This window comes from Triticum dicoccoides, chromosome 5A (assembly GCF_002162155.2).
Source record: "Triticum dicoccoides isolate Atlit2015 ecotype Zavitan chromosome 5A, WEW_v2.0, whole genome shotgun sequence".
Classification (NCBI taxonomy): domain Eukaryota; kingdom Viridiplantae; phylum Streptophyta; class Magnoliopsida; order Poales; family Poaceae; genus Triticum; species Triticum dicoccoides.
The window spans coordinates 654,663,272-654,671,193 of NC_041388.1; the positions used below are offsets into that span (position 1 = coordinate 654,663,272).

At 44.3% G+C, this 7,922-nt stretch overlaps 1 pseudogene; it reads right to left on the reverse strand.

The window, feature by feature from the left end:
• Positions 1 to 278: 278 nt before the first annotated feature.
• Positions 279 to 4,020, reverse strand: LOC119298288 (annotated as a pseudogene).
• Between the last annotated feature and the right edge of the window lie 3,902 nt (positions 4,021 to 7,922).

The following is a 7,922-nucleotide window of genomic DNA, read 5'->3' on the forward strand; positions in this document are numbered from 1 at the left end:
ATCTATGATACTCCCATTACAGGCAGCCTAATGCTTCTTATCAATTTGGATTCTGTCTCCGTTGAGACGGTGACAACTGCGGTTCACGAACTCCACATGGCAAGGGGTGTCTTAACAAACTCGCAAGGAAGACGAAGGTGTTCAAGGGTTTGTTTATAAAATATTATTTATTCTGAGATGCTTGTGTGTTTTGGGTGCGAAACCTTACCTTTCTAGTGTGTTAAAAAAAACAGCAGCAGAGTGAAGGCTAAAAAGAATTACAGGACCATGACGGTACGTCAATCAAAAATCGCGGCAATACGATGCACACACAAAAAAACCGGAGGGCAGAGGTAAACCGTAGAAACTGAAACTTGGCAGCTTAGAATTCAGATGTTTCCTCGACAAGAACTAAGATCCACAGGCTCAAAAACATTGCGAGTAACCAGCAGGATGCAAGTTTTCATAGCTGCCGCGATGATCTTGTAAGAATGGGGAGGAGCCGTTTTAGGATCTGGGCTTCTCCTTCTTCTCCTTGAAGAGTGCGAGAGGGACACGCCCGACACCTTCACCACCTTGAACCGGACACCGGGGATGTCTCCCACGGCATGCCCCTTCCGACCGAACCCAGCAATGAGCACCTCGTCCTACACATTCATCATGGGCAGTGTTAGCAAGCAGAGTGAGGGGCCTGACACGATACTAGTTGACAGCAAAGTTCCGGGAGGCAGAAATAGTACTTACATTCTCCTCGATGAAGTTCAGGCAACCGTCGTTCGGCACAAAGGCGGCAATCTTCTTTCCATTCTTCACCAGCTGGACACGAGCGCACTTACGGATGGCAGAGTTGGGCTGCTTGGCCTCAATGCCACTACATACAGTGCAAGCAGTGTCGCGTTACTTATCAATTGTTCGCCAGAAGAAGAAGAAACGGGTATTGGTAGTTGATCGAACTTACATCTTTTCAAGGACAATCCCCTTTGCGTGGGATGAACCTGCAAAGGGTTTCTTCCACTCGTTCCCCAGATGGCTCTTCTTGTAGGCCTTGTCAGCCCACCTCTGGTTCCTCCTGTGGGTCTTGAGCTTGCGCCCAGCTCCCATACCACGTGTCTTACTGCATCAGCATTGCAAAACATTAGGATTGAGGAACCATATGAGAACAAGCTTACCATAAAAAGCTCCAACTTGAACATTTCCTAAAGAGAGTATCAACGCAAAACTACAAGCCCTTGACCACACTATAAATGCAGTAACATCCATGTTAAACTGAATTAGTACAGTATATGAATGCAGTTACATCCATATTAAAGTAAAGAAGTACAGTACTGTTGACATTTTTTTCCTTTCAACATTTCAACTAGCCACAAACATGAAGTAATTTTCAATAATTGACAAGCAATTAATGTGAATATTTACATAAAGATCCAAGGAACAAAAGAGAGGTCTGTCAAGCCCTGAGGAAAGCACTGATAAAGCAGAACTAGCAAAAGTAATACTAACAGAAATACAAGACATTTTTTTAGGGACAAATACAGGACCTTACTAAGTAATACATCCCGTATCTGTATGCTACAACCTCAGTTCTTACATTGGTCAACTTAAACCACTTTTACTTGGCATTGAATACAAGTAAAAGTTTAACTCGCAGATAAATTGTTCAGGGGTCTAGTAAAAATCATACTGAACTTCATAAAATTAATTAAATTATTCGCATTGGAATAAATTTCTCACTCTGGATTTATATGGCCAAGAAGTTGAAGTATAAATCAGAGAACAAAGGCTCTAAAACAAAAGTACCATCAACTGGGATCACGAAAGCAAACAGCACAAAAACCCGAACAACAACTGGACCAAATAATGAAGACAAACAAATTCTAGATTTGCAGGACAGTTCTGTGAAGTAATCATGTCATGAAATTAAAACATCTCACAATCCATATGTGACACCGTATGTGAATCGCTGATCAGGTGTTTACCACGTCTTCATATCCCAGTGAAGTAGAGATACACACAGACGCCCTACAACAGAAATTAGGATATGCTGACCCAGTATGCAACTGGTACATGGGCATGCAAAGGTACAAGGTCCAGAAAGTGGAATCATGCTCAGGACAAGGACCTTTGGTCCTCACTAGCTATTTCGATAATCCTCGAGACTACCTGCATGAATGCCCAACGTCCTGTATGCTGCTAATGCATAAGAAAATAGATACTCCTATAAGTAACTAGAGCACTAAACACAGGATAGGTGTTTGCTTCTTCAACCAATAGTACACAGTTCAGTGAGTAGCATAAGAGAAACAGACATCTAAACTGATTCTCCAATGATCTCTAATGGTAAAAACGTCAAAAGCAAAAGTAAGGGGAATAATTTGTGCAAATAAACCAAGATATGTTTCAGACTAGAAGATTGCCTCATTTAATTAACTACTGTCCACATCACCAATAAAAAATGAAAGGCATCAAGGGTTTGGATGTTACTACTGAAGCCAATTCTATCATTTACATGCTACTTCAAATCAAAGCAGATTTTGCTGGTACAAAGCTCCAGCTTGAAACCTTTCAGGAAACACATGAGAACAAGTTTTTTTTTGCGGATAACATATGAAAACAAGCTAACGATGAAAGGCTCCAGCTTCACCATTTCATACAAAAAGTGTGACGTAAAACTGCAACCACACGACTACACTAAATGAATGTGGTAGTATCCATGTTAAATTGAATTAGTACAGTATATGAACGCGATTACATCCTTATTGAAGTAAAGTACAGTACTGTTGACATTGTTTCTTTTCTTTCGACATTTCAAGTAGCCACAAACAAGAAATCATTTTCAGGACTTATCAAGCAATTAACATGAATATGTACAGAAAGATCCAGTGAACAAATAAAGGTCTGTCAAGCCCTGAGGACAGGCGCTGATAAAGCAGAACTAGCAAAAGAAATAACAAACATACAGGACATTGACAGGTTCATCCTATCTGTTTGCTATAACCTCGATTTCTTACATAAGTCAATTTAAGCATTTCTTGATTGTGAATGCAAATCAAATTTTAGCTCACAGATAATTCTTCAGCAGAATATTATAAATCACACTGAACTGTCAATTCTCAACACCTGACCTTCAGAAAATCAGTTAATACATTGGTATAAACTTCTCGCTCTGAATTTATATAGGACCAAGAAGCTAAGTACAGGGGCCATAGGCAGGTATACATGGTCCAGAAAGTGAAATCATTCTCACAAGAAGGACCTCTGGTTCTCACAAGCTATCTGGATAATCCAAGAAAACACTAGACTACTGTATAGGTGCCCTATATTCTGGTACAATGCATAAGAAGATAGATAGAGGTAACTAGAGCGCTGGACATAAGGGAGGTGTTTGATTCTTCAATCAATAGAGCACGGTGCAGCCAGTAGCATAAGATTTACAGACAACTGACGGCAAAACTGTTAAAAGCAAAGGTACTTATAGGATTTAAGGTGGAAAATTTGTGCAAAAGAAAAAACAAGGAATGTTTCAGACTACAGTGTTGCCTCGTTTAATTAACTACCGTCAACAACACAAGTAAAAACGCAAAGACCATCAAGGGCTTGAATGTTACAAGTGAGGCCAGTCCCCCCTGCTAAGCCAATTCCAACATTTTACAAGATAAAACTCAAACCACATCGGGTTTTTTTGTTGTTGGCACAGAAACAATACAGATCACTGCTCATAATAGTCCACTTCAAATTTCATACATGCGTCGGACAAAGGGTCTAGAATCTAGCAGAGCACATTGTAAGATGAAGGTGCTCTCCTGTGGATCTGTTGATACAACAAAATCGAACGGAGTAGCGCGGGACTTGTAGGCGAGATGTAGAGTACATAAAGTTAAATTACCCCATGTTGGGTCGGCGAGGGAGGTCGGGAAGCTCGAAGCGGGGGCTTGGCTGCGACCGACGGCGAGGGCGCTGGAGCCAGGGGCGGCGGCGGCGGAAAAGGTTTCTTGGTTGGAGGCTTGGAGGTGGGCAGGTGGGCGAAGGGTTTATCCGAGGAAGTTCGGCTCCGGCGACGGGCTCAACAATTCAGTGGCATGAGCCTTTATTTGGGCCACATTTGCATTTCCTTTTTACGATATTGGGCCACATTGTCGTTTTTCTTTTAATATTTTCTGTTGTTTACCTCTACGAAATTGTTCAGGATTAAAAAAACGTTTGGGAATTTCAAATGGTCATCGGAATTTCAAAAAAACAAATTTCAAAAACGAGTTTATGAGTTTGAATATTTGTTCTCGAAATCAAAAAATATTTGTGAGTTCAAAAATGTTCTTGCAACTGAAAACATATTTGTGAATTCAAAAAATGTTAATGAATTCAAAACATGTTCTTAACTTTGAACAAATGTTCTTGGATTAAAAAATGTTTGCTAACTATAGAAAAATGTCATTGATTTTTTTGTCAATTCAATAAATTTTGATGATTCAAGGAAATGTTCAAAATTGCAAAAGAAATACTGTTCGTAATTGTTTTTCCAGATGCTTCCAAATTTAAAAAATGTTAAAGATTTTAAAACCGTTCATGAATTTGTACAAAATGTTTGTGAATTTGAAAAGTGTTCAAAATTACTCCCTCCGTTTCTAAATATAAGTCTTTGTAGAGATTCCACTATGAACCGCATACAGATGTATATACATGCATTTTAAGTGTGAATTAATTCATTTGCTCTACATGTATTCCATCTAGTGAAATCTCTACAAAGACTTATATTTAGGAATGGAGGGAGTACATAAAAAATGTTCGCAGATTTAAAAATTATTCATGATTTCCAAAAATATTTACGATTGCAAAAACAAATGATCACAAAACTAATTATAGATGTTCCAAAAATAGAAATAAGAAAATAAAAATAAAAATATAAGAGAAAAAGAAGAAAAGAACATGAAAGAAATAATGAAAGAAAGTAATCAATGAAAGTTGAAAACCAAGAAACAAATACCAAAAATCTGTCTAGAAAGGTTCTAGAACCAACCTTCCCAAAACCAGGAAAAGGCTAGTTGGACTGGCCCAAAAATGTATGTGCGGGGAACATGGCGCGTGCGGGCGATCTCTAACCAGTGACCCGCGCGAGTAAATCCCTATATGCCGCACGGCGCGGCAAACTGTCGGGGCTCTGCCCAGGAAGGGAGCCCTTTCATATCTAACTCAAATATATGGCGCTTCTATCATATTGGCTTGGGCCAGTCTGTCCCACACGCGCCCGCCAAATATCTCATCCGGAAAACTCTAGACCCCAGTTAATCCGAACTCCACTTCAATCCCCTCTCCGACCACTTTTAGTCCGGCTCCGGCGACGATGGGGAGAAGGTCGCCCTCTTCATCGCGTTGAGGCATTCGCAGCTCGACCAAAGCGGATCCGGCAGCGGCGGATCTACTACGTCAGCGTCGATGCAACGCCGGCGACGTCGTTAGCCTGTTCCGCCCGGCGCTCCGCTCCTTCAGGTACACCGCTAGCCCGTTTCACCCGGCGCGCAGCTCCGGCCGCTCTGCTCCTTCAGGTACGCCGCCCACCACCACCTTCTCCTCCGGAAGTGGTGCCCGGCCACCGTTGGATCCTCGTGCACTCGCCGGGGCCAGCGCGCACGGCGATGCCTAAGTTCGAGGCATGAGCAGCCCCCGCGCGAGCGGCAGCGGGCGAGGGAGAGGTCTGCGACGGGGAAGGCACTGTCCGCGCGGGGGGGTCTATCCTGATGTTGTGCTCCTCATGTCGGTCCTCCCGCCGCTCTCTCACGGCGACGGAGACAGATGCACCGCGCCTCCGCAGAAAGAATACGCAGGCACTCCGACTCGTCATTGAGTTGTCGAAGCGAGAGGCAAACAAGGAGGTTATGGCGACGGCGTAGGCGGCCTACCATGCGAAGGAGCAGGACCACCTTCTGCGTAGACTGTAGGGCAAAAGGTGCAGTTCTAACTCTGGCCTGGCGAACGGCTCCACCTCCAACCTGACGCCGGCTGAAGCGAAAAGGCGCATGGGCCCGCGTTGTTGGTGATAGATAAGCCTATTCCCGTCATTTTCTCCCCGTTCCCTCCATTTCCTCTTTGCTCCCCTCCTTCCCCGCCGCTCCCGCCATTCTCCTCCGCCATCCGGCCACAATGCCACCGAAGAAGTATTCGGCCCCTCGCCCCGCCGCAGAGGAAGCTGAGGGTGCCGATGGCAAGACCACCAGGCTTGTTGAACGCCGAATGAAGAGCAGATCTTCAACATCGGGAGGCGGTCGCAGCCGACCGGCGGAACAAGCTCATCACCAAGAGGTCCAGGGACGCGGCGGCGGCGAAGCAGGAAGAGGCGTCTCACGCTGGGATGATGAATCCGCTCGTCCACTGCCCACAAGCCACGTTGGGAGTCAGCAGAGCGTCCCGTCGCCGGCCAACTTCTCGCCTCCGCCGTTGCTCTGGGAGTACACACCCTCGCCTGGCTACTCTGACGGCGATGTGCATGGCGCGCCGCAGCATTCCTTCCCCTCCGACTTCAACCATGACCCGCGCACTCCCTCCCCCGCATTCAACACCGGTCTCAACACCCAGTATAGCTACTCGTCGCCTACGTACTCAGCCCCGCCTGCGCCGCCTATGCGCTGGGACGCCCTACCCTTCGCACCCGGCTCGGCGGCACAGTTCAGCCACACCAATGCCGACATCATCACGAGCGGCTCGGTAGCCGCCGCTTCCTGCCGTGGGTTCGACGCATAAGATGAAACGATGGACACCGCCGTTGACATGGATGACGATCTCAATGACACCGAGAAGGAGGTGGAGGAGGAAGAACATGCGGAGGCGGAAGTGGAGTGATGTCTACTACACAACCTTCTTCTTGTAAACGTTGTTGGGCCTCCAAGTGCAGATGTTTGTAGTACAGTAGCAAATTTCCCTCAAGTGGATGACTTAAGATTTATCATTTTGTGAGACGTGTAGGATGAAGATGGTCTCTCTCAAATAACCCTGCAACCAAATAACAAAGAGTCTCTTGTGTCCCCAACACACCCAATACAATGGTAAATTGTATAGGTGCACTACTTCGGCGAAGAGATGGTGATACAAGTGCAATATGGATGGTAGATATAGGTTTTTATAATCTGAAATTATAAAAACGGCAAGGTAACTAATGATAAAATTGAGCGAAAACGGTATTGCAATGCGTTGAAACAAGGCCTAGGGTTCATATTTTCACTAGTGCAAATTCTTTCAACAAGGATAACATAATTAGATCATATAACTATCCCTCAACATGTAACAAAGAATCACTCTAAAGTCACTAATAGCGGAGAACAAACGAAGAGATTATTGTAGGGTACGAAACCACCTCAAAGTTATTCTTTCCGCTCAATTCATTGGGCTATTTCTACAAGTGTCACAAACAACCCTAGAGTTCGTAGTAAAATAACACATTAAGACACAAATCAACCAAAACCCTAATGTCACCTAGATACTCCAATGTCACCTCAAGTATTCGCGGGTATGATTATATGATATGCATCACGCAATCTCAGATTCATCTATTCAACCAACACAAAGAACTTCAAAGAGTGCCCCAAAGTTTCTACCGGAGAGTCAAGACGAAAACGTGTGCCAACCCCTATGCATAGATTCTCAAGGTCACGGAACCCGCAAGTTGATCACCAAAATATACATCAAGTGAATAAATAGAATACCCCATTGTCACCACGGGTATCCCACGCAAGACATACATCAAGTGTTCTCAAATCCTTAAAGACTCAATCCGATAAGATAACTTCAAAGGGAAAACTCAATCCATTACAAGAAGGTAGAGGGGGAGAAACATCATAAGATCCAACTATAGTAGCAAAGCTTGCGGTACATCAAGATCGTGCCAAATCAAGAACACGAGAGAGGGAGATCAAACACATAGCTACTGGTACATACCCTCGGTCCCCGAGGGTGAACTA